Below are 26,475 nucleotides of genomic sequence, written 5' to 3' on the forward strand. Positions count from 1 at the left end.
CTTAAGTACTTAGTTTGAAGGGACATATGTGGTGAGAGCACAAGGTGTCTCAAAAGTCACATTCCTGGGTGGGAATTTATTATTTTGCACATACCCAGCATATAAATGTTCATAGAATTTTTATACTTAGGAATTTCTCCACCTTAGGAGTTCTGGAAGGTCAAGTTTTAGAGCTTACAGGAGCTAAAATTGCTACAACACAGACATATGACCTAAGCTCAGGCAAGCAGACTCACCAATGCCAGATTTGGGACTCTGGAGTCAGTGTCACAAGAGAAAAGGGACTGAGAGCATTAGTAATGACAGGAGTAGTGTAGGCTGAATGGAATTCCAGGGGCAAAGTGGCATCAGGGTGGTGGTAGCAATAGCAGCCATGGTCATTAGTGCTCTGCCTTTGGGACAAAATAGGATCACATTCGCTGGCTTTCTTGGCATCAGGTGGAGACAGGTGAACAGTACTGACTAACAAGTTGTGAACAGAAATGATAGTGTCACTTTTGGTGTGTAATGGCTGGCAAGAGACCCTCTGGAGGTCTTTGCCTCTGTCACAGTGCAGAGTAAAACTATAGATTCTGGCTTCTGTCAGCTTGGGTTGCAGACTGGGGACAATGCAGAGCAGAGTTGCCTGTGACCTATGATGGCCAAGTAGTGTGACTAAGAAATAGCCTTTGCTGTTTTAATTGACAGTATAACCTTGGGCATCATGACTAAAGCAGTGGTCATCACAGCAGTGTTCCTGGTGTACAACTGGTAGGAAAACTGACTGGTGTTTGGCTAATACTCTTATTCTAGCAGTTTTTAAGCATGGTTTTGGGTTACTTCCATTAGTCTTTACAAAAAAAATTAAAAGAATTTGCAAACACCAAACCAGTCCTACAGGACATATTGATAGGGGTCCTCTAAACAAAGACAGAGCCTAAAAGTAACAGACCAGAAAGGAACAGAGACAATATACAGTAACAGTCACTTTACAGGCAATACAATGGCACTAAATTCATCTTTCGATAGTTACTTGAATGTAAATGGGCTAAATGTCCCAATCAAAAGACACAAGGCATCAGAATGGATTAAAAAAACAAAACCCATAAACATGCTGCCTACAAGAAACTCATTTTAGACCCAAAGACACCTCCAGATTGAAAGTGAAGGGGATCTATGGCCATACCACCCTAAACGCGCCCGATCTTGTCTGAAAGTGAGGGGGTAGAAAACTATTTACCATGTTAACAGACATCAAAAGAAAGCTGGGGTGGCAATCCTTTTATCAGATTTTAAGCCAAAGACTATAATAAGAGATAAGGAAGGACACTATACTATACTCAAAGGGTCTGTCCAACAAGAAGATCTAACAATTTTAAATATCTATGCCCCTAACATGGGAACAGCTAATTTTTATGAATGAATTAATAACAAAATCAAAGAAACACATCAACAATAATACATAATAGTAGGGTACTTTAACACCCTCCTCACTGAAATGGACAGATCATCCAAGCAAAAGATCAACAAGGAAATAAAGGCCTTAAATGACACACTGGACCAGATGGACATCACAGATATATTCAGAACATTCCATCCCAAAGCAAAAGAATACACATTCTCTAGTGCACATGGAACATTCTCTAGAATAGATCACATCCTGGGTCACAAATCAGGTCTCAACCGGTACCAAAAGATTGGGATCATTCCCTTCGTATTTTCAGATCACAATGCTCTGAAGCTACAACTCAATCACAAGAGGAAAGTTCAAAAGAACTCACATACAGGGAGGCTAAAGAGGATCCAACTAAAGAATGAATAGGTCAACCAGGAAATTAAAGAAGTATTGAAAAAAATTCATGGAAACAAATGAAAAAATGAAAACACAACTGTTCAAAATCTTTGGTACACAGCAAAGGTGGTCATGAGAGGAAAGTATATAGCAATACAAGTCTTTCTCAAGAAAGAAGAAAGGTCTCAAGCATACAACCTCACCGTACACCTAAAGGAGCTGGAGAAAGAACAGCAAAGAAAGTCTAAACCCGGGAGGAGATGAGAAGTCATAAAGATCAGAGTAGAAATCAATGAAATAGAAACCAAAAGAACAGTAGAACAGATCAACAAAACTAGGAGCTGGTTCTTTGAAAGAATTAATAAGATTAATAAACCCCTGGCCAAACTTATCAAAAAGAAAAGAGAAAGGACCCAAACAAATAAAATCACCAGTGAAAGAGGAGATTTCACAACCCAACACCAAGGAAATACAAACAATTTTAAGAACATGTTATGAGAACTATATACCAGCAAGTTTGACAATCTGGAAGAAATGGATGCCTTCCTAGAGAAGGCATCCTAAACTACCAAAACTGAACCAGAAAGAAATAGAAAACCTGAACAGACCCATAACCAGTATGGAGATTGAAGCACTCATCAGAAATCTCCCAACAAACAAGAGCTCAGGGTCAGACGGCTTCCCAGGGGAGCTCTACCAAACATTTAAAGAAGAATTAATACCTATTGTCCTGAAACTGTTCCAAAAAATAGAAATGGAAGGAAAACTTCCAAACTCAACTTATGAGGCCAGCATTACTTGATCCCAAAGACCAGAAAAAGGAGAATTACAGACCAATATCCTTGATGAACAACACGGATGGAAAAATTCTCACCAAAACATTAGCCAATAGGATCCAACAGTATATTAAAAAGATTATTCACCATGACCAAGTGGGATTTATTCCATGGGCTGCAATGTTGGTTCAACATCCGCAAATCAATCAATGTGATACAATATATTAAAAAAAGAAAGAACAAGAACCATATGAGACTCTCAATAGATGCTGAAAAAGCATTTGAAAATATACAGCATCCTTTCTTGATCAAAACTCTTCAAAGTATAGGGACAGAGGGTACATACCTCAGTATCATCTAAGTTTTTCCCCATTGAGAATGATATTCACTGTGGGTTTTTCATAAATGGCTTTGATGATATTGAGGTATGTACCCTCTGTCCCTATACTTTGAAGAGGCAGGAACACGGCAGGGATGTCCACTATAACTACTGCTATTCAAGATAGTACTAGAAGTCCTAGCCTCGGCAATCAGACAGCAAAAAGAAATGAAAGGCATCCAAATCAATAAAGAAGAAGTCAAACTCTCACTCTTTGCAGATGATATGATACTTCATGTGGAAAACCCAAAAGACTCCATTCCAAAACTGCTAAAACTCATACAGGAATTCAGTAAAGTGTCAGGATATAAAATCAATGCACAGAAATCAGTTGCAATTCTATATACCAACAGTAAGACAGAAGAAAGAGAAATTAAGGAGTCAATCCCATTTATAATTGCACCCAAAACTGTAAGATACCTAGGAATAAACCTAACCAAAGAGACAAAGAATTTGTACTCAGAAACCATAAAGTACTCATGAAGGAAATTGAGGAAGACACAAAGAAATATGGACTGGAAGAACAAATATTGTGAAAATATTCATGCTACCTAAAGCAATCTACACATTTAATGCAATCCTTACCAAAATACCATCAAGTTTTTTTCAAAGAAATGGAACAAACAATCCTAAAATTTATATGGAACCACAACAGACTGCAAATAGCCACAGGAATGTTGAAAAAGAAAGCCAATGTTGGGGTGCCTGGGTGGCTCAGTGGGTTAAGCCTCTGCCTTCAGCTCAGGTCATGATCTCAGGGTCCTGGGATCAAGGCCCACATTGGGCTCTCTGCTCATTGGGGAGCCTGCTTCCCCACCCCGTTCTGTCTGCCTCTCTGCCTACTTGTGATCTCTCTCTGTCAAATAAGTAAATAAAAATCTTTATTAAAAAAAAAAAAAAAGAAAGCCAAAGTTGGTGGCATCACAATTCCATACTTCACACTCTATTACAAAGCTGTCATCAAGATGGTATGGTACTGGCGCAAAAACAGACACATAGATCAATGGAACAGAATACAGAGCACAGAAATAGATCCTCAACTCTGTGGTCAATTGACCTTCGACAAAGCAGGAAAGAACGTCCAATGAAAAAAAGACAGTCTTGGGGTGCCTGGGTGGCTCAGTGGGTTAAGCCGCTGCCTTCGGCTCAGGTCATGATCTCAGGGTCCTGGGATCGAGTCCCGCATCGGGCTCTCTGCTCAGCGGGGAGCCTGCTTCCCTCTCTCTCTCTCTGCCTGCCTCTCCGTCTACTTGTGATTTCTCTCTGTCAAATAAATAAAAAATAAAAATAAAAAATCTTTAAAAAAAGAAAAAAAGATAGTCTTTTCAACAAATGGTGTTGGGAAAATTGGCCAGCCACATGCAGAAGAATGAAACTGGACCATTTCCTTATACCACACACAAAAATAGACTCAAAAATGGATGAAAGACCTCAGTGTGAAACTGGAATCCATCAAAATCCTTGAGGAGAACACAGGCAACAACCTCGCCAACCTCAGCCACAGCAACTTCTTCCTAGAAACATCTCCCAAGTCAAGGGAAGCAAGGGCAAAAATGAACTATTGGGACTTCATCAAGATCAAAAGCTTTTGCACAGCAAAGGAAACAGTCAACAAAACCAAAAGACGACTGACAGAATGGGAGAAGGTATTTGCAAATGACATATGAGATAAACGGCTAATATCCAAAATCTATAAAGAACTTATCAAACTCAACACCCAAAGAACAAATAATCCAATCTAGAATTGGGCAGGGGACATGAACAGATATTTCTACATGGAAGACATCCAGATGTCAACAGACACAGGAAAAAGTGCTCCGTATCACTCGGCAACAGGGAAATACAAGTCAAAACCAAGATAAACCACCTCACACTAGTCAGAATGGCTAAAATTAACAAGTCAGATGTTGGATAGAAAGCAGAGAGAGGGGAACCTCCTACACTGTTGGTGGGAATGCAAGCTGGTGTAGTCACTCTGGAAAACAGCATGGAAGTTCCTCAAAAAGTTGAAAATAGAGCTACCCTACAACCCAGCAATTGCACTACTGGGTATCTACCCTAAAGATATAAATGTAGTGATCCAGTGGGGCACCTGCACCCCGAATGTTTATAGCAGCAATGTCCACAATAGCTAAACTATGGAAAGAACCTAGATGTCCATCAACAGAAGTATGGATAAAGAAGAGGTGGCATATATACACAATGGAATACTATGCAGCCTTCAAAATAAAAGAAATCTTGCCATTTGCAAAGACATGGATGGAACTAGAGGGTATTATGCTGAGCAAAATAAGTCAACCAGAGAAAGACAATTATCATATGATCTCTCTGATATGAGGAATCTGAGGGGCAAAGTGGGGGGTTTGGAGGGTAGGGAAGGAAAAAATGAACCAAGATGGGATCAGGAGGGAAGACAAACCATAAGAGACTCTTAATCTCACAAAACAAACTGCGGGTTGCTGGGGGAAGAGGGGTGTGGAGAGGGTGGCTGGGTCATGGACTTTGGGGAGGGTATGTGATATGGTGATTGCTGAGAAGTGTGTAAGCCTGATGATTCACAGACCTGTACCCCTGGGGCAAATAATACATTACATGTTAATAAAAATAATTAATTAAAAAAAACAACAAAAAAAAGAAAATAGTCTTTAGCCCGCTTCTTCATCCTTTCTGACATTTCTGTGAACTACCTGGCATTCTTCATTGACACCTTTGTGTCTCAAACAGCCTGAGCCAGTACAGCTCTGCCTAATCCAACTCCCAAATAGCTTGGTTTCATCTTGGATATAGCTATGAATATCTCTCCCATAAATTTGCATAAAATTCTATTAATTTTTAAAATCTGAATCTTTAGAGTAACAAATTTCAGAAATTTGCTAAATGTATAAAGGATATGTAGAGTATTTTCCCCTAAATTTACCCTTTGAAGCTCTAAGGGTTATTTAACTCTTGTATATTAACATTTGAGGAATATGTGTTCACCTCTGCTTTCCTTAATCACACTACTAGCACTCCTTTTCTATTCTTTGGTGTCCAGATTAAACCATCAGGATCTCTGATTGTTTCTCATGGCTCCTGGGGGGCTTTAGGACTGTGTTGGCCCCTAAACCTCCAGTCCATCTACTGTTCTTCCCCTCCCACCACTGCCATCAGGAGTGTGCAAACAATGGGGAACATGCAACATGCTTTCTCACTGTACCATGCCATGCTACTCTATGTTAAGTGAAGATTCACTGGATAATATCTCATGTCTCTTCAACTCAAAACTTCTAGGATATCTTTCTTTCCTAAGAAAAACTGGTAGTTTAGAACTCATCTCTCTGTAATTTATTTTCCAAATTTACCTTTCTTTGTTTTGAAGGACAAGGTCTCCTTGGGCTTTGGGTGCTTTCTCAATGGAGCAGAGTTCCTGATTCTTGGCACCGTTGACCTGCTGGGCCAGATAATTCTTTGCTGTAGTGGGCAGTGGGGGTGGGGAGGGCTAACTTGTGCATGGTTAAGATGTACAGCAGCAATCCCTGGCCTCTACCCATTATATGCCAGTAGCAACCCCCTTTCAACATCATGATGACCAAAATTATCTCTAGACATTACTAAATATTCCATGGTGGGGGGGAGAGTTTACCCCAAATGAGAATCAGTGCACTAGAGTCTATTTGCGTGGTGTCTCCATTTTACTTCCCAAAAGAGCCATTTAATTTTTAAACTTGAGAGTATCACTCTGTAATGCCTCTTCCAGATAAGTGATAAAGATAGTAATGTTAACTCCAAGTATAAGAAATAGCAATATAATTCCTCATTTCAATTACTGCTAAACTTTTATCATTGGAGGGATATAGTAGTCATGGGCTACTAGTGTTAAAAACTAGAGTTTTGCATGGAGCACTGGGTGTGGTGAAAAAATAATGAATAATGTTTTTCTGAAAATAAATAAATTGAAAAAAAAAGTTAAATTGTAAAGTTGTTGTTTATAATAGCAAAAGAAAAAAAATGCACATAAATTTCTACCAATACAGAACTGATTGAATAAATATTGGTATTTCAAAAACAAAACAAAACAAAACAAAAAAAAAACATTCCATTGTATACTCCCCAGTAATTCTGAATTCATTTTGATACAAGTTAGTCATTTTTCATTTGTGTTGCTCAAACCTTCTAGATTCTTACTGGGTTCATTGTATTTTTTAATAATCTAATTTAATTAAAAAAAAAACTAGAGTTTTGTGTCACTCTGTTCCATTTCAAACATTCACAGTAAACTCTTTCATAGAATTTCAACACTATCAAACTGATTTAAATCTCAAATAACAAGGGTGAGCTAATTCTCTATTTCTTTTTCTTTCCTTCAAAAAAAGTATTGCACCCAAGAGGTTTAAAATGTGTTTAAGTGTCTTCTCTGTAGAGAGTAAGAAGAATTAAGCTTTCATTACTCTTTGTATTTAGTGATCACACCACTGTTAGTGATAAAATCTTCTGTGTCAGAGGAACTTATTTATGACTTTTCCCTGTCCTTATTCTTGCACCTTTTAACCTGAAGGCCACTGGTATTCAAAGTGAAATAACTAGTAGGAGCCCAGAGTGATACCTGACAGATGTGTCAGGGTGGTAGTACAGGTGCGTGTGTGTGTGTGTGTGTGTGTGTGTGATGTGTCCTTATACATCTAGTCATCCAGGGGTTTTTTTGTTTCGTTTTTTTTTGTTGTTTTTGGTGTGGGAGACAGATGTCCACCCTGATAATCTTTACTGATAACCCCGTGACTGGAAATTGACTTGCTACCTATGATAAAGTGAAAACGAGGCTGAGTCAGATAAAAAGGAAATGAAATAGAGTCTGTAGAGAAGAAAATGAGCATGAAGTCAATAGGTGAGAAAGAAGGCTGCTACACAGTGATTCAGGATTATTTGATCAATGTAGGGGAAAATGCAGAGGGAAATAGCAGACAACCCAGTTGTTTAGTACTCTATCTACAAATCAGTCAGATAGCTGTCAGTGAAATGATTAGCTATTTCAGTGTTGAGTGGGTAATGCTATAGTGAGAAAAGCAGGAGAGGTGAATGAACCAAAACAACTCAGGTCATAAGATGGTTGTGTGGATAGATGCTATCTGGACTAGCAATCTACTATTCATAGCAAAAAGAGTGTGAAATTATGACTTTAACACTTTTGGTATCGGCACTACGATATTAAGTACATTTTGTATTACTTTTAGAAGAAATAGCAAACTGAAGGGACAACAAAGGTAAAAGACGAAAGAGGTAAAGCTTCCTTCAAAGTTCAAACACAGGTTTAAAAATTAATGAGAAGGCAGATGTCACAAGAAAGCGGGAGTTTTCACGGCCTGGTTCCTCTGAAGTAGACAGACCCTTGTGCTTCCCGTGGGGCCTGCCCATCACTAATACTCATCAATTTGAGTCTTCTAAGGGTTTCTTTACTATGGTCTTTTGAATGTGGTACTGCTTCAAGTCCAGCTCAAGAACATGTTTTAACTACATTTATTTCTTTGCTACATTAAACTTAAAAAGAACTGCTTTGTTTTGGTTTCTCATGAGGTTTGAAATATTTTTATCTTATGTCTGCAGATATATTTTACATGGCAGGTGTTAATGATCCAATAAGGTCTGTTGGACAAATGATTCATAAATATGTGTTCACATGCTGTACAATAGTTGAATAGAATCACACAGATGGAGCCACCCTATTCTATTGAGGAAGTGGTATGTGTTTTTGTAAAAACTGTGATACACATGGTTTTTAGCCAAGGAGCCAGACTCTGAGAAAGTTTTTGGAATAATTTACTTATGTTGTACTGATTTGTTCAGTGGGAGTGTGATGTAAATATACCCTTATTACATATTACAGAAAGGCCTGGAGGGTCTTAATAAAAGAAATTCAAGACATCTCAGGGGAACTATGAAAAGAATACAAATGAAATGAATGCTACTGATGAAAAAGATGCTATCTGGTATTTTGAAAGTGATGGAGCTAAGAAGCTTGAGTTCTTAGGTCTTAAATCAAAGAAAGGGTGACTAAAAATAAGCTTTTGATTACGACACATTTCATTTTGTACAAATGTCACACTGGTGAGCAGGAGACCTAATTGTTTCCTCAAGGTCTGGGAGATGGGCTTATCTTGGGCTTTCCTCAATCATGTTTTAGCTAAAAATTAGTAACTGAGAGCACAGGATTTTAATACTCATGCACTGCACCTTGTGAAGCAGCTTTCTAATTCTGATGATGTATTTAAAAAGCATGAAAGAACTTGCCCCACCATTGCCATAATAATAACATCCTTTTGTTTGTCCTCACATTTCCCAGGGTTTCTCATCACTGTGGAGGCAATTCACAATAATGAGAGATTGGCAAGGGGATCCACTGAACCTGAGCTGAGAAGGATCTTGAATCCTAAGAGGAAATAGTTCATATTTTATTCTATACGCACAGGGGACCCATTAAGCAAAAGACCGGCAGGATCACAGTTGGGCTTTGAGAAGATGATGCCAGCAGCACTCAGAAGAAGGGATTTCAGGGCAGAGAATGAGTGCAGTGAGATCATGGATTGGCATTCTTCCTCAGTCAGCTAGCTATACACAGAAGTTCACTGAATGACAAGGCAGACTACAGGTGCTGTCACGCTATTCGGTACATTTGTTTATTAGTGCCCTCTTGCTCATTCCACACCCGCTCAACTCGAATTTAAATTCTTAACTTTTGCTTCTTGCCTTTGGATTGTCTACATTCCAATTTCCAGGCCTTTGGATCCTTCTTATCCCCCAGAGACTCTGACCTTTCCCTCTCCTAGAAGGCCATCTACCGTGCAGAACCCCTGCCAGTCACTTGGATTGTTCTTCAGCCTCAGATCCCCATGTGGCGGATAGGATTTGGACGATTATAATGATCTTTATATTCCGGCTGAGAGGTAATGAAGGTTACAGCAGGGAGCTAATGACTAAGGGAGATTTTAGAGTCAGACCAACAGTATTTGGTGACTAATTTACTATGAGGGGCAGGATAAGTAGAAGGCAAATCTATGATTGTGGCCCTGAAGAATCTAGAAAACTGAAAAGGCTTTAGTTGAGATACAATAGACACCAGAGCAACATGGTTTTTTAAAAGTGAATTAACTAGTCAGCACGATAAGGTTGAAGTACCTGGGACATATATTTGGAGAGTTGTAAGAGCAACTCTCAGGAAGACCACATTTGGAAACAAATCAAATCACTGGGATGGTGATATTTGTCACAGGAAAGAGTACAGTCGGAAGACAGAAGGCAAGGATGGATACTTAAGTTTTATTCACCTTTAATTTGTTATCAGAGGGACAGAAATCAGCAAAGAAATTCAAGGAGGATTCAGAGGCATGAGGAACAGCAGCAGTATGAACAGAAACAAAGTGGAGTGCTATATATCAGTATTCTTAATAAAAAGGGCATAAAATTGTCTGCTTTAGAGGGAGCCAAGAATGAAATACACTGGCATGGCATTTTCCTGAATAACTTACTGTTTGATGGCTTTTCTTGGTTAATTGTGCTTCTTTTTGGTTAATTGTGTTCCGTTAGCTTGAAAGTAAAGGCCAATAGAGGAATAAAGCACCGTTCCCACTGAGCACAGGTGAAGGCAAGACTCTGATTAGTGACTATAACTCTAGCTTAAGTGTTTGTCACTATTTTTGACTTGCTTGCTGGATTCATAATTTACATGAAAATGGCTAATAGGTGTGCAGCTGCTGGGCTCCCCAGCTGGCCACTTGGTTTTTGGAAGCTTCATTTTAGTCAATTTGGAAATGCTTCTTCCAGCCCCTTTGCTTGTGACTTCCTACTTCAGCTGCTTACATTACTTGCCTGGAACCATGCTATTCTTTATAGTCTGAATGTTTCAAATTAATAGATTCATATTTTGATTAGTATTGGTGGGATTTTAGTTATTATTTATTTATTTTTAAAGATTTTATTTACTCATTTGACAGAGATCACAAGTAGGCAGAGAGGCAGGCAGAGAGAAAGGGAAGCAGGCTCCCCACTGAGCAGAAAGCCCGATGCTGGGCTCAATCCCAGGACTGAGATGATGACCTGAGCCGAAGGCAGAGGCTTTAACTCACTGAGTCACCCGGGTGCCCCGGTGGGATTTTAATTATTAGTGATATATTTCTGTTCAGTAGGTCTTTATGTGAAAGTGATGAAATTTCTTAAGAAGTTGTTCATATGATTTTGTCTTTTGAATGTGAAGGAATATGTATGTACCTTGTGTTATGCGGGAGGGAGGAAGAGAAAGAAAAGACTGAGAGCAGCCAGTACCCTGACAGGTTTTCAATTCAGTCCTTTTGGGACTATGGACAAATGGATAAACCACCTGAGTGTTTGGAGATTTTTCTTTACTTCTTCATGCTTAGTTTTATGCATTGCTTGTGGTCTGGAAAAGTTAATACTATTTTCAGAGGTTCTGATTTGGAATGCTAATGAATATTAGACCTTACGGGAATTAGATTCAGTAGGAAATAGACCCTTAATCCTTAAATATTTTTCTTCATACATAAGAACAGGAAAGAGGGTTTATTACTATAAATAACCAAACATTTGTATACTACCAAAGGATCACTTCCATTCTTCAAAAAAGCAATTCCAGGTTTGCATGGTATGTACAATCACTGAATTAGAGTTGGCACTTTTAACAGTTTAAGTAGTAAAATATTTAATGTTGATAAAAACTGTGTAACCATAAAGCCACATATTGTTCAGAGGTGTTTCCAGGCATAATTAGTAATCAAGCTAAACCAACATCACTAGTATTTTAGAATTGAAAACAACATAAAGAATCCCAACATATAAATTAAAGCAAATATTACATTCACATCTTATTAATTGTAATATTGGTCCTATAAAGTGCAGGATATGTAATAAGAGAAAAACAATCAAGGATGCAAAAAAATATTGTATTTGCCTGAACAACTGGAAGAATGACATTTCCATTTAATAAAATGGGGAAATAGGGGAGAGGAGAGGATGTGTGAGAAAAATCTAGAGGTTAGTGTTGGAAATCTTGATTTTTTAATAATTATTAAGTGGATAAGTGAAATTCAGTTCCATAAAGGCCTGTCTTTTTTACTGTAGAATATACATTACTTTGATACTGTGTTTTCTTGAATAAATGATTTTGAACATGTACCAGTTCAAGGTAGATTACCTTGAGACATAAATTTTACCATTTTCAGCATATAAGTTTGAATTTAAAGTCAAGACTCTGGATGAGATCATTAAGGTTGAGACCATAACTAGAGAATAGAAGAGATACAAAGAAGTCAAGTGTCTGAGTACCGGGGACATGCTAAATTCTGGAAAATGAGGGATACTGCTGTATCTATATTCATATCCATGCTCTCATCCACAGCTCTTAATCTATGTATATCTATATCTACATCGACATCTATATTCATTTCCACTTCTGTATCTATATAGATAACAATACACACACAAACACTACACATACACACACACAAACATATATATTGCAATGTATGTAAAAGAGATTATACTATACTCAATCTTGGGCTGGCTATGTTTTTATTTTTGTAAATCTCCTTGGAGATCTTTCCTTGTCATCATATCTGCTTCACCTCAATCTCTTCTAGTAGGTGCACAGTGCTGTACTGTTCCAAAATTCAATAGTTTGAGTAAATAGGTCCCCACTTGACATTTAGTTTATTTATATTTACATTATTTGCTATTGCTAACAGTGTCCCAGGGAACATCCTAGTCTCTATCTCTGCATACACTTACAGGTATGTACCTGTAGGGTATGAATCAAATAGATTTATTTCTGGTCAAAAATATATATTTTTAAAAATTTGATAGACATTGTCAAAATGCTTTACTAAATGTTGCACTCTCACTAATACTATGTGATTTTTTTTAAAAGGTTATTCATGAGTTGAATGATTATTGCCATCAACTGATTTATTTATATAAAGTCAAGGTCACAGAAAATAAAGTTTTGATTGGTACTGAAAGAAAAGAGAGTTCTTTCATGGTTACAAAATCCTAGGACACCTATGTGATTATGGCTTCTTGTTCCATAAATGTCAAAGTCAGGGAATTTTACTTTTGATGTAGTAAACTTTTCATTCTAAAATTTTTTTTAAAGATTTTATTTATTTATTTGTCAGTGAGAGATAATAAGCAGGGAGAGTGGCAGGCAGAGTGGCAGACAGAGGGAGAGAGAGAAGCAGGTTCCCATTGAGCAAGGAGCCCGATGCAGGACTCGATCCCAGGACCCTGGGATCATGACCTGAGCCGAGGGCAGACACTTAACCGACTGAGCAACCCAGGCATCCCCATTTTAAAATTTTTTATTGCAATAAACATATTGAGTATTGAATCTTTTAATTTGGTTAAACTCCCATGTTCATGAATAAATAAATAAATAAATAACTCCCTCCCACCCATATAAGTCTTTAGAATTTACCTGCATTATGTACTTGTGATAATTGATTAGCTATTTGAACAAAAGTAAATTTATATATTCACACTTTACCACCTAAAATAATGTCAAGTGAATTGAAGTGTTAAATATTAAAGATCAAATCACCAAAAGGCTGAATATCCACCACCATCATATCACCACAGCAGTAGCAGCAATAAAAACAACCAATCTGGGAATGAACACTGAACTGCAGTCTTAAGGGGAAAGGGCCTTAAAAAACTACAAAGGTAGGAAAAAACTGATAAATTTTAGTAAAAAATGAGTATTTCTGCATAATATAGCCAAATCAAAAGACTTGATACTTTAGAAAAGCAAATGAGACAATGTAAAAATTAAAGGCTAATACTGGTTATAACAAATATCAAATAAAATATATAAAAATCATATCCTTAAACTGAACAAACCAATATTAAGACTTGAGAAAATGGGCCAAAGCACAAAAAATTATGTTTAAGAGAAATTAGAACCAAAGACATGTATCTGGAATAATATGTTTAATTGCACTAAAAAACTAAACACAAATTAAAATGATTTACTATCTATAACCTATCAATTACAGAAACAATTAAAAAGGTACTAAGAAAACCATGGGGCTATAAGAGTGAAGTGAAACGGACATTTTATAAATTGCTGGTGATAATTTAATTTCTTTAAAATTTTTAAAAGATTTTTAAAGATTTATTTGATTGATTTGAGAAAGAGCAAGCGCAGGAGCGAGAGGGGCAAAAAGAGAGGGAAAGAGAGAATCTCAAGCGAACTCCCTGCTGAGTGTGGAGCCCAAGGTGGGGTTCAATCCCAGGAGCCTGAGATCATGACTTGAGCCAAAAATCAAGAGTCGGACGCTTAACCGACTGAGCTACCCTGGGGGCCCAGTGGTAATTTTAGAAAGCAATACAGTGATAATGACCACACTCTTAGATGTTATTGTCTTTTGATCTACATATAAATTATTTTCTCTCTCCTGAAAGAATAATGTATATATGAAGTAAAATGTAATCAATAAAATATTAATAGTAGCAGTATTCATAGAAGCAAAAACTTTTATTCTACCTAAATATTCAATGATAAAGAAGTAGATATCTATGAACATATCTATGTGATAGATTATTTAGAATTTATCATTGCTTAAGAGGAATACATAATAATAAAAGCATGAGTAGTATACAATAAATGAAAAAAGGCAAAATCCAACATACATTATGATTAGAGCTTTGGGGACAAACATTCACCGATAGATTAAAAAAAATAAAAGGAATGCATCAAAATATTTATAGTGGTTGGCTGGTGGATCTCTTGGTAATTAATTTCTAAATATAAACTTCTATGTATTTGAAATATTCTTTAGAATATACAATTTTATGGTGAGACAAATGTTTTAAAACTGTATTTTCATGAAATGAAAACTATTTTTGTTCTGTATTGTAAAATTCGCTCTGACTCTTCTTTTTTGGCTTTAGAGAAACAAATAAATTTTAACCTCCAGATTCTGAGGCTTTTCCCTAAATTCCATATGATAGGAAGTCAAGCCTTACTTGAATGAAGAATTACATACCTGAAAGAAGCAGTCTCTAGGTCATTAATTTTGCCTTCGAAAGGATTTTCAGAGTTTCCCAGTCTTCAAAGCACTTCCCTCTATCCTATTTGGGAAAGACAAATTCTGTGTTATGTCTGCATTGTGTAAGTGCCAACTTTAGCAAAAGGCAGTAATACACTCCTTCCACTTGAACTCATGTAAGCACATCTATTTTACAGTTTCCAAAAGTGTAAATCATGCTCAGTGCTTTAAATTCGCAGAGAATCTATCACCAGGCCTGGCAAACCAAGCACTGTCAAGTATTGTGCCCCAGTGAAAGGAACAGAGAAAGAGCATTTAGGCACTAAGTAAGTTGCCCACTGTAGAACAGTTGAAAAGAAAATTGATACTCAAAATTCCTACTAACTGATTTTGTGCCTTTTAAATTTTTCAAATTACAGGGATACACCAAAGTCTTTAAGTTGGTTCTGTTTTATGACCACTGAGTTAGCTGAATTAAAACCTGGGAACATGAGCGACTGACTGTATGACTGACAGCAAAGTCTCCCTTGAAGACAATTCAAAGTAGGAGTAGATGTGCATTCTAAAGACAAGGACTTTCTAATAAACTTCTTTTTCACCCAGCTCCCTGAAGATCAAAGTCTTAGCATTTTTTAACAGGCTGTTCTAGACCTTAATTTTAAGTATAGTGATTAATTGATCAACTAAAATGTAAAGGTGTATGTGCATATTTATGTGTGTACAGAGAGCACAAATGCACACATTTGTACACATGTATATTACATGTACGGGTATGTTATACATGTACATTCCTCTTAGTAAGTTTAAGGGTTATATTTAGCTTGGTAAAAAGTGAAACATGGTGGGTTATTTCTTGACCCAACACCAAATCACTCAATTGTTATCTAACCTAATTAGGAAACAGAGCATCTGCTCATTTATAAAATACAAAGCCAGTCTTTAATCTTCGAAGTGGGTGTTAATTAATTTATTCTTATATCCAAGTGCATACTTATTTTTATACTAACCTCCAAAATGTTTCCTATATGTCACACTGTGAAGAATAAAAGACTAATATATTACCAAAGTAGTATTTCTCACAGGAGTGGTCTAACTTCTGGCACTGATTCTTCATGGTAACAGCACTGACTTGTCATAATATGGAATATTGAGAAGCTTATAAATATATTTCCCTGGAGACCTCATCAGGTTATACATTTTTAAGAGATACCTAGCACTGGTAGCAAGTCACAGGCAGTCTCTAGCATCACAGCTCTTCCATCTGGCCTGGGTTTTGCTGCCTCTATTTGTACATCTTCACATGAGGAACACTCTAGGAACTAAAAACTGTTCTCTCCTTCATTATGCATGTGGCGTGCGATGCAATTTACCACCTAACAGATGTCATAGCTAAGTACCCAGGATCATGTCATGATTCATTCATCTTAAGACAATCTGCTTCAGAAATGCATGGCTTTTTATAAATTGAGAGAATTTGGTTTTTGAGTAATTCTATAAAATGCTGTTTATAACTTTAATTTTTTCCCTTAAAACACAATTATAGACTTCAGATTGTTTGTTTTTCAAGTTAGCTGCCTCTTTTTGCTTCCACTTTGAATATTTCTACCACTGGAAAAAAAAAATAAATAAAAAGCATCAAATTTTTTACCTGAATGGTTACTGAGAGAACTCCAGAGAATATCCTAAAATTGAGGTTTTGATGTCTAGGCAAATCTGGAGAAACATTATTTCTTTGCCCTCGTAAAGCAGGCAAAAAATTCCTGCCGGGTGATATTTTGCATAATATTGTCATTAAACATGGTCTATCTTTAGCGGAAGAAGCAGACGGTAATAAGTCAAATAGGGATGAAGAATTATCTGAATCTGAGGAGATACACTTGCAAATGAGTAACCGAAATTATTATTAAAGGTAGAAATATGACATCCAGATTAATAGAGTAAAAGGTTGAAAGAAATGTTTAACTATTGGGAGTAATTATCGAAGGCTTTTTGTAAAAGAATATGTTACGTAGTCTCCTATTTTGGGAGGCTTATTTTTCTATGCTAGAATAAAGAACCCATAGATTCTTTGCTGCAGCTGTTACACTCCTGATTAATCTAAGTACTGTAACCATAAAAGGAAAAGTAGCTTAATTAAAAAATGTTAGATCAGAATAGAATACATTTACAATAATTTCGCTTCTCTTTTTTTGGCTAAATGCAAGAAAGAACATTATCCTTTCTTTTAAAGGGAGCAAATCAATATCTGTGCCTTTGCAATTACCCTCAAGGCACAATGTTATACAGGCGGGTGCACAAACAAAGGAATCATAGGTTAAATACCATATCCCTCAGCACTAAAAAAAGAAAAGAACTATTTAAGTCTTGCTACATTTATTTCTGTCCTCCTCCCCCAAACACTATCATTTCAACTTCCAACCTTCCTCCCATAAAAATGTTTCTCCCAAACATATAAGCTTGTTCTCTTTAACTTAACTGTTTTTAATTCCCCCCACAAAGGGATCCAAATTGATTTCTTTATTACTTTGAGGTGAATATGTCTCACTGGGTTGATGTTTAGATTTGTTTATAAAATGAATTTATCCTTTTAATATTTACACAGCTCTTGAGTGGTATGAGGTAAAGCCACAGCAGGAAAGTTACCCAGCTCAGACTTCTGTGTTTTCCTATCCTGTCAATATAGGAATTGATTTCCTATGTGCATCTGTAGAAGCCCTATGGGAGACAGTTTTCTTAAGATTGTGCTGTCAGTTGCCTTCCATCTGTATCTGGAACAACAGGCTATAATGAGAGAGAATGCATGGTTTCAACTAGAACAGGTGAATATTTAAAATTTTGATTGTATGCTGGCGAAAGTTTCCTTTTGATAAGTTCAGAACATATCTAAGAATTTTCAATAGTCACAACAGGAAAAGCAAAGAACCAGGCAGAGTTTTATTGTATTAATCATAAAGATCTATGATTCTCATACCATTGTCTTTCCCTCCTCAGCAATTATCTCAATTTCTTTAGCGTGTAACCAGCCTAGTTCCTGGTGCTTGCTTAGCATCATGGCTGAGACAAATTACAGTTCAGACATAACTATTTTTCAGTGGGAATTTCCCACAAAAAAACCTGAATTATTTGTTATCTTCAATTCTGCCATGTGTTTAGTTTAATTTTAAAGGATTTTTACTACTCCATGTGAAAATAATAAAACATTTTTAACAATGCCCAAAATACTATATACAGAATAAAACCAAGCACCACCCACAGCTTAGCTCCCCAGAGTTCATATTAAAGGCTAAACCTAACATACCACAAAAAATTAAGGGAAGGAATGGGACCAAACTGGACTAAACAACAGGAGAGTATTTTACTTCTCTGGCTTAAGTATTTCATGGAATTATAAAGCTATCCATAAGGTCTTACATAAAATTGAAAATGATACTTCCCAGGTCCTTTAGGAATTGATAGAAGAGGCAATTTGGTTAAAACATTTTCTAATTCTTTTCCTTTTGGCTAAATTCAGATCTGTCCACTTAATATGTTTGAAAGAAAAACTCCTTTGTTTTCAGAAACATATGAAGGGAAACCTCCATCTTTTTTACATTGTGGGACCAATTTATAGACTCTCTCTTCCTTCTATGTAGCAAATGTGCCTGCTATCCAGTTGGCTCCTTTGGAAGAAGGAACTTCCTGGTGTGGACAAAAGTAGCTAAGAAGACTCGGTTGTCAAGTTGTCCTGAATTGCCCTTGAATTGACTGAAAAATTAAGAGACTTGATTTTAGGAACCTAGAGAGTAAGCTATCTTTTAAGAGACATATCTTTAAAACTGGCAACAAAGAATACCTGTACTTGATGTACTTGCTGAGGAAGGAGAATCTATAACCCTTGTCAAGTTATATTTAACTGAAGATTTGGCTAAGGAAAAACAAACATATGAAGTTTATTCCAACCACCTTTTCCATTAGATCAGCAAGTCTCTAGTCACAAATTCACATTCCTTCAGAGCACGTAATAGTAATGATGAGTGAGGCAGGGCAGGTGAGGCATGAGTATTTGGAATTAATTATTTGCATTTCTAATGAAAAAGGAGAGGAAATATGCACATTGGTATGACTATACTTGCCAAACACATGTGCACAGCTGTCTGGCTTTGCTGATTGGCCCCAATATGTGGCAAGCCTCATTTCTTCCATTTATTAGCTACTTGACAGAGAAGTGCCTCAAGCTATATTTTAGTTTCCTCATCTGGAAAAATGGGAATTTATAACAGTACTTATCTCATGGAATAACTACAATGAATAAGTGAGTTGATATATGTAAAGTGCTTCAAACAGTAGCTGTCACATACCCAGGGCTAGCTGAGTATTCATTATTATGCATGTTTGTTCTGTGTCTTCTCAGTTTTTCTGTCTTTATATACACTCCCTGCATATACACGTGCATACCACAAACTTACCCATTAATAAAAGTACTACTAAAAACGGATTTAGAGGATAATAGAGAAGCTCCAAAGACCAGGTAATTTACATTTGTCCCTCAAGAACCACTAAGCTTATTCACCCTTTTCTGTTTTCTCTATCCCCCAGGAGGCTGTCCTTCACAGATGACACAAACAGGCTCACATGCCCTCTGGCTTCCAGCCAGATTTGTATATGGGGAGTAATCCACTGGATATAGAAAGAATAAGGGGAATGAAGTAAAGGCATTTATTTTCCTGCTTCCCCCAGTTGGAATGTTGCTGGCTGGCTGGGTTCCTCAGCTGAGTTTCATAGCTCCCTTATGACTCTCTCAAGTACAGGTCCTCTCTCCCTTGTCCCTTTACGCCTAGGAGGTGACAGTTTCTACTCCTGCCAACCCTGACATGTTTAATCATCCCTTATAGCCCATACTCACTGGTTTGTCAATAGCCTTCTTCAATAAGCCCGTCTGACTGCACCAACTCTTTCTTGCCTAGACCATGAATAACAGAGTTTCTTATTTAAAATGGCTTTAACACTTTCTTCTTTCCCTAAATCCTACTAAAATGATAGAAAACCTAGTAAAACGCTAACAAATCCATAAAATGTCTGGATATCCATTGGGATATCCAGTGGGATAGCAGCAGAAAATACAATGAGTATATTTCACATTGGCAGTGAAAAACAGCTAAACTAAGGATCATATACAAATGACCTTCAAAACAATTGATCTTCTCCCCGCCCCAACAAAAACCTAGAGTAATCTGGTTGAAGCTCGTTGAAGTAGTAGCTAGTGGAACTGGCCTAAAGTTACTAACAGGGTAAAACATTTGAAGCAGTTTTATCCTTGAGAGGCACTCTCCCCAAACAAGCTGTGAATATAGTTCTCTGAAGAGGGTGTTCTGTCCTAAAAGACATCCAGAACGCCTTTTGCAGGCTGGAGAAACAGGATTGCTCTCTGGGTGACGAGCGGAATAAAGAGACGTCTGCCTAGAATGGCTCTGATGAAGTTATGCCTACAGGCTGAAATGTAGAATACATAGCCTTTGAAAATAGCAAGTTAATAGGAAAATTATAACATTCTTGTCCTTAGTTATCAGAAATCTTAAATTCATATATTATAAGACCAAAAAGAGAAGAAATGTTCAAAATATATTATTCAGATCAATAAAAGATGATCCAGTAATTTGGTTTACTTGAATCTATAAAACTGGATTTTGTTTATTCTAGCATTTATGTGAACATCCATGAGTATGCGGAATCAAAATACTGGAAAACGACTTTCTAGACTCACTAAAATGTTTTAATACTCTCAGAAGTCAAAAATGGTTTTCTTAATATAAATGTACAGGGCTCAAAGTAAGGGTAACCAGCTGTGTATGTGTGTATGTGTGCAGATGAACAGGTGCACTGGCACAGAGACACACATACTCCTTGTAGAAGTCTACACTGGCTAAAAAGCAATGAAATAGTGTCCACACAGTATGTTCTTTTCCTTCATAATTAGTAACCCTTCTATTGTACTTTTCTCTTCAAAGAATACGCAACATAAATGTTCAGTTTACAGTTGCTCACCTTCTAAGAACAAGAAGTGAGGAAAAATAACATGTCCCTTTCATTTTCTTACATAGTAAATGTATGGGATATTTAATGGTAGTAAAAATGATTTTATTTCCTATAATAACAACAGCAACTTAAAACCACTAACAACACAACAAAAAAGACCACAGGACATTGGTCATTTTAAAATAACTTAGATACTGTTTATTTTGTGGTTTGACTATCCATTTGCTATAAATAACCAAAACCTTCTGAACATTTAAAACTGTTCTTGGGGCGTCTGGGTGGCTCAGTTGGTTAAGCGACTGCCTTCGGCTCAGGTCGTGATCCTGGAGTCCTGGGATCAAGTCCCACATCGGACTCCCTGCTCGGCAGGGAGTCTGCTTCTCCCGCTGATCTCTCTCCTCTCATACTCTCTCTCTCTCTCAAATAAATAAATAAAATCATTAAATAAATAAATAAAAGTGTTCTAAACATGGCCTCAAGTGGCAGAATTTATTATGAAATCCCTTTAATAAGTACCTAGCATTATGGTTTCCTAACTTCTTCCCTAACCAAAGCAAGACAAATCAAAGCAAAATAAAAACAAATAATGAGCATAAAAGGAAAAGAAAGAAGAATCAAAAGTGGTTCAGGGAAGTAAATAAACTAGACAAAGGGCTTTTGTGTCTGAGTTATATGGTCCACACAAATCACAGAAATGTATTTTGGAACATGTAGGCTATATACACGTTTAAGAGAAATTTCTAAAATAGTGCAGTTTGGGGGATATTTACTTCATGGGCTAACAGAAGCTTATTCTCATCTGATCCCCTACAAGTGACTCTCAGGGCATCAACAATAATATTCCTCAGTGTTTCTTAGACATGAACATAACCATTATCATTTACCTACCCTTCATGGAGACAACTCCACTAGATCTTAATGCTTTTTTTTAGATCTTGATGCTTTTAAGCCCAGAATAAAGTATTCTGGGCTTAAAAATAATTAATATATAAAGCATATATATATTAATATATAAATTAATATATTTTTAAAAAATATATAAATTATTAAATATTAATAGTTAAATATTAATAACATTAAGAGACATTAATAATATTTAATATTATTTAATATATTAATTAAATAGTATAATGAATATAAATAACAATTAAATATTAATCATTTAATATATTAATATTTAATAACGATAATATTCCTCGGTGTTTCTTAGACATGAACATGACCATTATCATTTACCTACCCTTCATGGAGACAACTCCACTAGATCTTAATGCTTTTTTTTAGATCTTGATGCTTTTAAGCCCAGAATAGAGTATTCTGGGCTTAAAAATAATTAATATATAAAGCATATATATATTAATATATTTTTAAAAATATATAAATTATTAAATATTAATAACATTAAGAAACATTAATAATATTTAATATTATTTAATATATTAATTAAATATTATAATAAATATAAATATAAATAACAAATATTAATTATTTAATATATTAATATTTAATAACGATAATATTCCTCAGTGTTTCTTAGACATGAACATGACCATTATCATTTACCTACCCTTCATGGAGACAACTCCACTATATCTTAATGCTTTTTTTTAGATCTTAATGCTTTTAAGCCCAGAATAGAGTATTCGAATTTATTTTAATATCCTAGATCATGAAGTTAATCAACCTGCTGGGTCAAGTGGAGAAAATAATTTAAACAATAATGTGAATACTTAATTTTATTTAAATTAATCTACATTAAGAAACATCTCTATTTTTTGAAAAAAATTTTGCATTGTGGTAAAATATACACAACACAACTTACCATTTTAACTATGTTTCTGTGTATAATTCACTGGCGTTCAGCATGTTCACACCGTTATACAACTATTACCATCATACACTTCCAGAACTTTCTCCTTTTCCCAAACTGAACACTCTATCCATTAGACAAATCCTCATTCTCCAAGCCCTGCAGTCCCTGGTAACTACACCATTTTACTTTATGTTTCTATGATTTTGACCACTCTAGGTACCTCATTATCAGTGGAATCATACAATGTTTGCCCTTATACGTCTAATGTATTTCGCTTAGAAACAGTACCCTCAAGGTTCATCCATATGGTAGCATATGGCAGGATTTCACTGCTTTTAAAGGCTGAATAATATTCCAATGTATGTATATACTACACTTTTTAATTCATTCATCCATCAGCAGACACTGAGGTGTTTCTGCTTTTTGGCTATTGTGAACTATGCTGCTATGAACATTGGTGCAAATATCTGTTTGAGTCCTTGCTTTTACTTTTGCATATATGAATACTTAGAAGTGGAATTACTGGATCACTTAGTAATTCTATGTTTAATTTTCTGAAGAACTGCAATAATGTTTTTCACAGAATGTACTTTTTTTTTTTTTTAATAATAGCCATCTAAATGGATGTGAAGTGATTTCATTGTAGTTTTGATCTGCATTTCCCAAATCACTGGATATGCTAACCATCACAAAAGAAAAGAATTTTTAAGTTTGTTTTTAATTCCAATCAACACTAGAATCAGAGTTGGAATTCCTTTTTAATGTCCTTTGGGTTGATCTAATATTACTATATTTTTAAGGAAAACTTAAAAATCACCACGTTAAAAGAAAATTTTAATTTTGTTTTATAGATAAAAGAGAATCACAACTACTCTTTTGATAAAAACAATGGAAAAATATTTTCTACATCCTGTAAATTGCTAATTTACTATCTCATTTCCAGTTTGTATAAGTAGCAGATTCTCATTAGGTTAAAAAAAATTCTAAAATATGAAGAAAATGTAAGAAACAAATAAGCTATCAAACAAGTAAACTATAGGTATTGACTAAAGCAATGGTTGGAGCGAGTATTAAGAAATAAAGTATAAATTTTTTAATTTAAATTTTTTAAAAACCTTCAAGACACAACAGCAATTTAAAGACTATGAAATGGGTTAGTGTTCTCATTTTAGAGATCTTTACTAATCTTATTGATGAATAATGGGGAACATTGTTGAAAGGAACATGAAGAGGGATGTTCAAGGCCAAGAATATGGTCTATTTGGAAAACAGATGGCTTGTAAAAAACAAGCTTTATGAACGAAGACTTGCGGGAATTTTGCTGGTTGGGATTTAAGGATCCCCCCTCTCCCCTCCCCCTGAGTAATTTCCATTTGATCAGAGAAAGCTTTGTGGTGATATTTCTGAAGCTAGTGATTCTGATGCTGCCAAGCCAAGGAGTTTCAATGGTTTACTCTGAAAAGTAGTTTCATACTTCCTTTTCCAAGACCGTAAATTACCCAAACAAAAGTAACATGTGTAGTTTGCTGGAGGCCATATAAAGAAAGAGAGAAATGTGTTTGCGCAGCAACAAAAGACTGTGGCTTTACTGGCAACACCATCAAAGCTAATCCATTTGCTTGCCAAGGCAGTGTGAATCCATTGCAAGATGTGTCAAATCTGTTAGAGAAATGATTTTCCTGGAGCACCCATTTGTGGTTTGTAGCTCTTTCTTCAAGCCTCCTGATTGAGAGGGAAGATAGTCTATGATCGTATAGAGCTGCTTTCCTCTTTTGGTTTTCCACCTTTCAGAAATTACGTATGTAAGTAACAACTTTGATTCTCACTGGTCAGTAATTTTTCTGTCAAATCACTGAAAAGATTTACTCTGGAAGCTCTCTCCAGTCTACTTAACAATCACTTCTGATCTTAATGAATTGGGATCACTTCAGATGTGATTCTAAATAAGATTTTGTGGATTTATTTTGAACCATTTTAATCTACTGACTGGACGTGTTCATAGACCCTTACAAGACATTTTTGAGAATTAACAGGGAATATTCCAAGCTGGAGAAATTTCACCCCTGTCATATGACATAACATACTGAATTTACAAATATGGGGCAATACAAATCCGCAAAATCTTATTTAGCTCCAATCATTCCACTTAAAGACAAGGAAAGATTTAATCTGAAGCCCTTTTGCTTGAGAAGATAAACCTTTACACTTGCAAATCACTGAACTTCTTGTTATCTGTGCCAGCTAGCAAAAAAAAAAAAAAAAAAGAAAGAAAAAAAAAATCACAAAACCCTGATTCCCATTATAAATCTCTTGACTTAAAGCCTAATACAGTGGTTTAGATACTGTAAATAATTCTGTACTGCAATTTATGCAATGAAATTCAGTGTCTTCCTACTTGTTAAGAAAATGTTATTTACTATCTTAAGTAGTGTAGAAATGGTGTTAAATGGGTTCACAAAACTAATATACTCTTATATTTAGGAATTAACAATAGGTTTCAGTTTACATATAATTTCTTTATTATACATAATATGAAAATATTTTAAGATAAACTACAATTTTTAAATGATATTTGTGTGTTTATCATTTGCTATCAGGTAATAATTTACCATATTTGCTAGCATAGGACAGTACTGGCTTATATGTTGCATCTGATTTAGAAAATCTAGAAAGAATATGAAATTGTATTTTGCTATGATGCTTGGTGCTACTGGATTCTATCACTGGATGATGACATACAAAAACACATGTAGAAACTGCTCATAAAGGCATAAAGACGGAACCAGAACTACTGGGCCAGAAAGGAAGTCAGAGTGTCATCTAGTCCTTTTCGCCTCCTTTCCCTTTTAAGCCTTCTGAGCTAAAACAGCAGGAGATAGGAAGTAGAGGGAAATGTTAGTCTTATTTATATTTATTTCATTCTTTAAAAAATACATATTCATAATACTTTAAAAATACGTATAGCATTAATAACTATGATCAGCTTATAAAAATATACTTATCTTGCAAAAGTACTGTATAAAAATGTTTAGAGATCCCTACTTTAAGTAATACTGAAATCAAACAATCATGGCAAAAGGTTGAGGAGAGCATACTGAAGATGTTTTATAGTCCATGTACCATATCTCACTGCTTCCATAATATTTTTTCATATTCTCAATTATTTCTTTTTTAAAAAGTCATTCAGCTTTATGAGAATGTAGACAAGCTTACCTTTGAGAGGAAGCAACTTTCAAACAAAACTGAGAGGGAGAGAGAAGGGCAAGAAGAGGGAGGAAGAAAGTATGTGTATGTGTTTAAGAAGAAAATATTCACCAGATTAGATAGTACTCTATCTGGAATATTTTGTTGCTATATCTAACGTCTGAGATTTTCACCTTTAGACATGATCAGAGAAACAACAGACAATTTTTAACCTACGTAAAGTTTGTGAGAGTTAAAGATACATCTATTATTCTAGATCATCTAGTTACCTACAAAACATAAACCCAAATTCATTTTCTTTTGAAGTTTGCTTTGATAATAAGCAATATCAATTTGTTCCTGTCATCTAAATTCAGCATAACTATTACTATTGTTTTATTTTAAGTGCTCAGATTCAATGATTCAACATGCTTTTTCCACTGTCTAGGAATTATTCTCAATGCATTTACTGGAGCAACACATTGGTTTTTATCCTATACAGTAGACTGGCAAAT

General features: G+C 35.7%; 1 long non-coding RNA gene across 1 annotated transcript in view; it reads right to left on the bottom strand.

Moving 5' to 3' along the window:
- Window positions 1-14,955: 14,955 nt before the first annotated feature.
- The window catches only part of LOC122900931, a 45,298-nt gene continuing 33,778 nt past the window's right edge, over window positions 14,956-26,475 (bottom strand). The window contains exon 3 of the long non-coding RNA XR_006383335.1: window positions 14,956-15,034. This is a non-coding gene — a long non-coding RNA (uncharacterized LOC122900931). The remainder of the gene's footprint in view (window positions 15,035-26,475) is intronic.

The sequence above is a fragment of the Neovison vison genome, chromosome 1, assembly GCF_020171115.1.
Source record: "Neovison vison isolate M4711 chromosome 1, ASM_NN_V1, whole genome shotgun sequence".
Taxonomy (NCBI): domain Eukaryota; kingdom Metazoa; phylum Chordata; class Mammalia; order Carnivora; family Mustelidae; genus Neogale; species Neogale vison.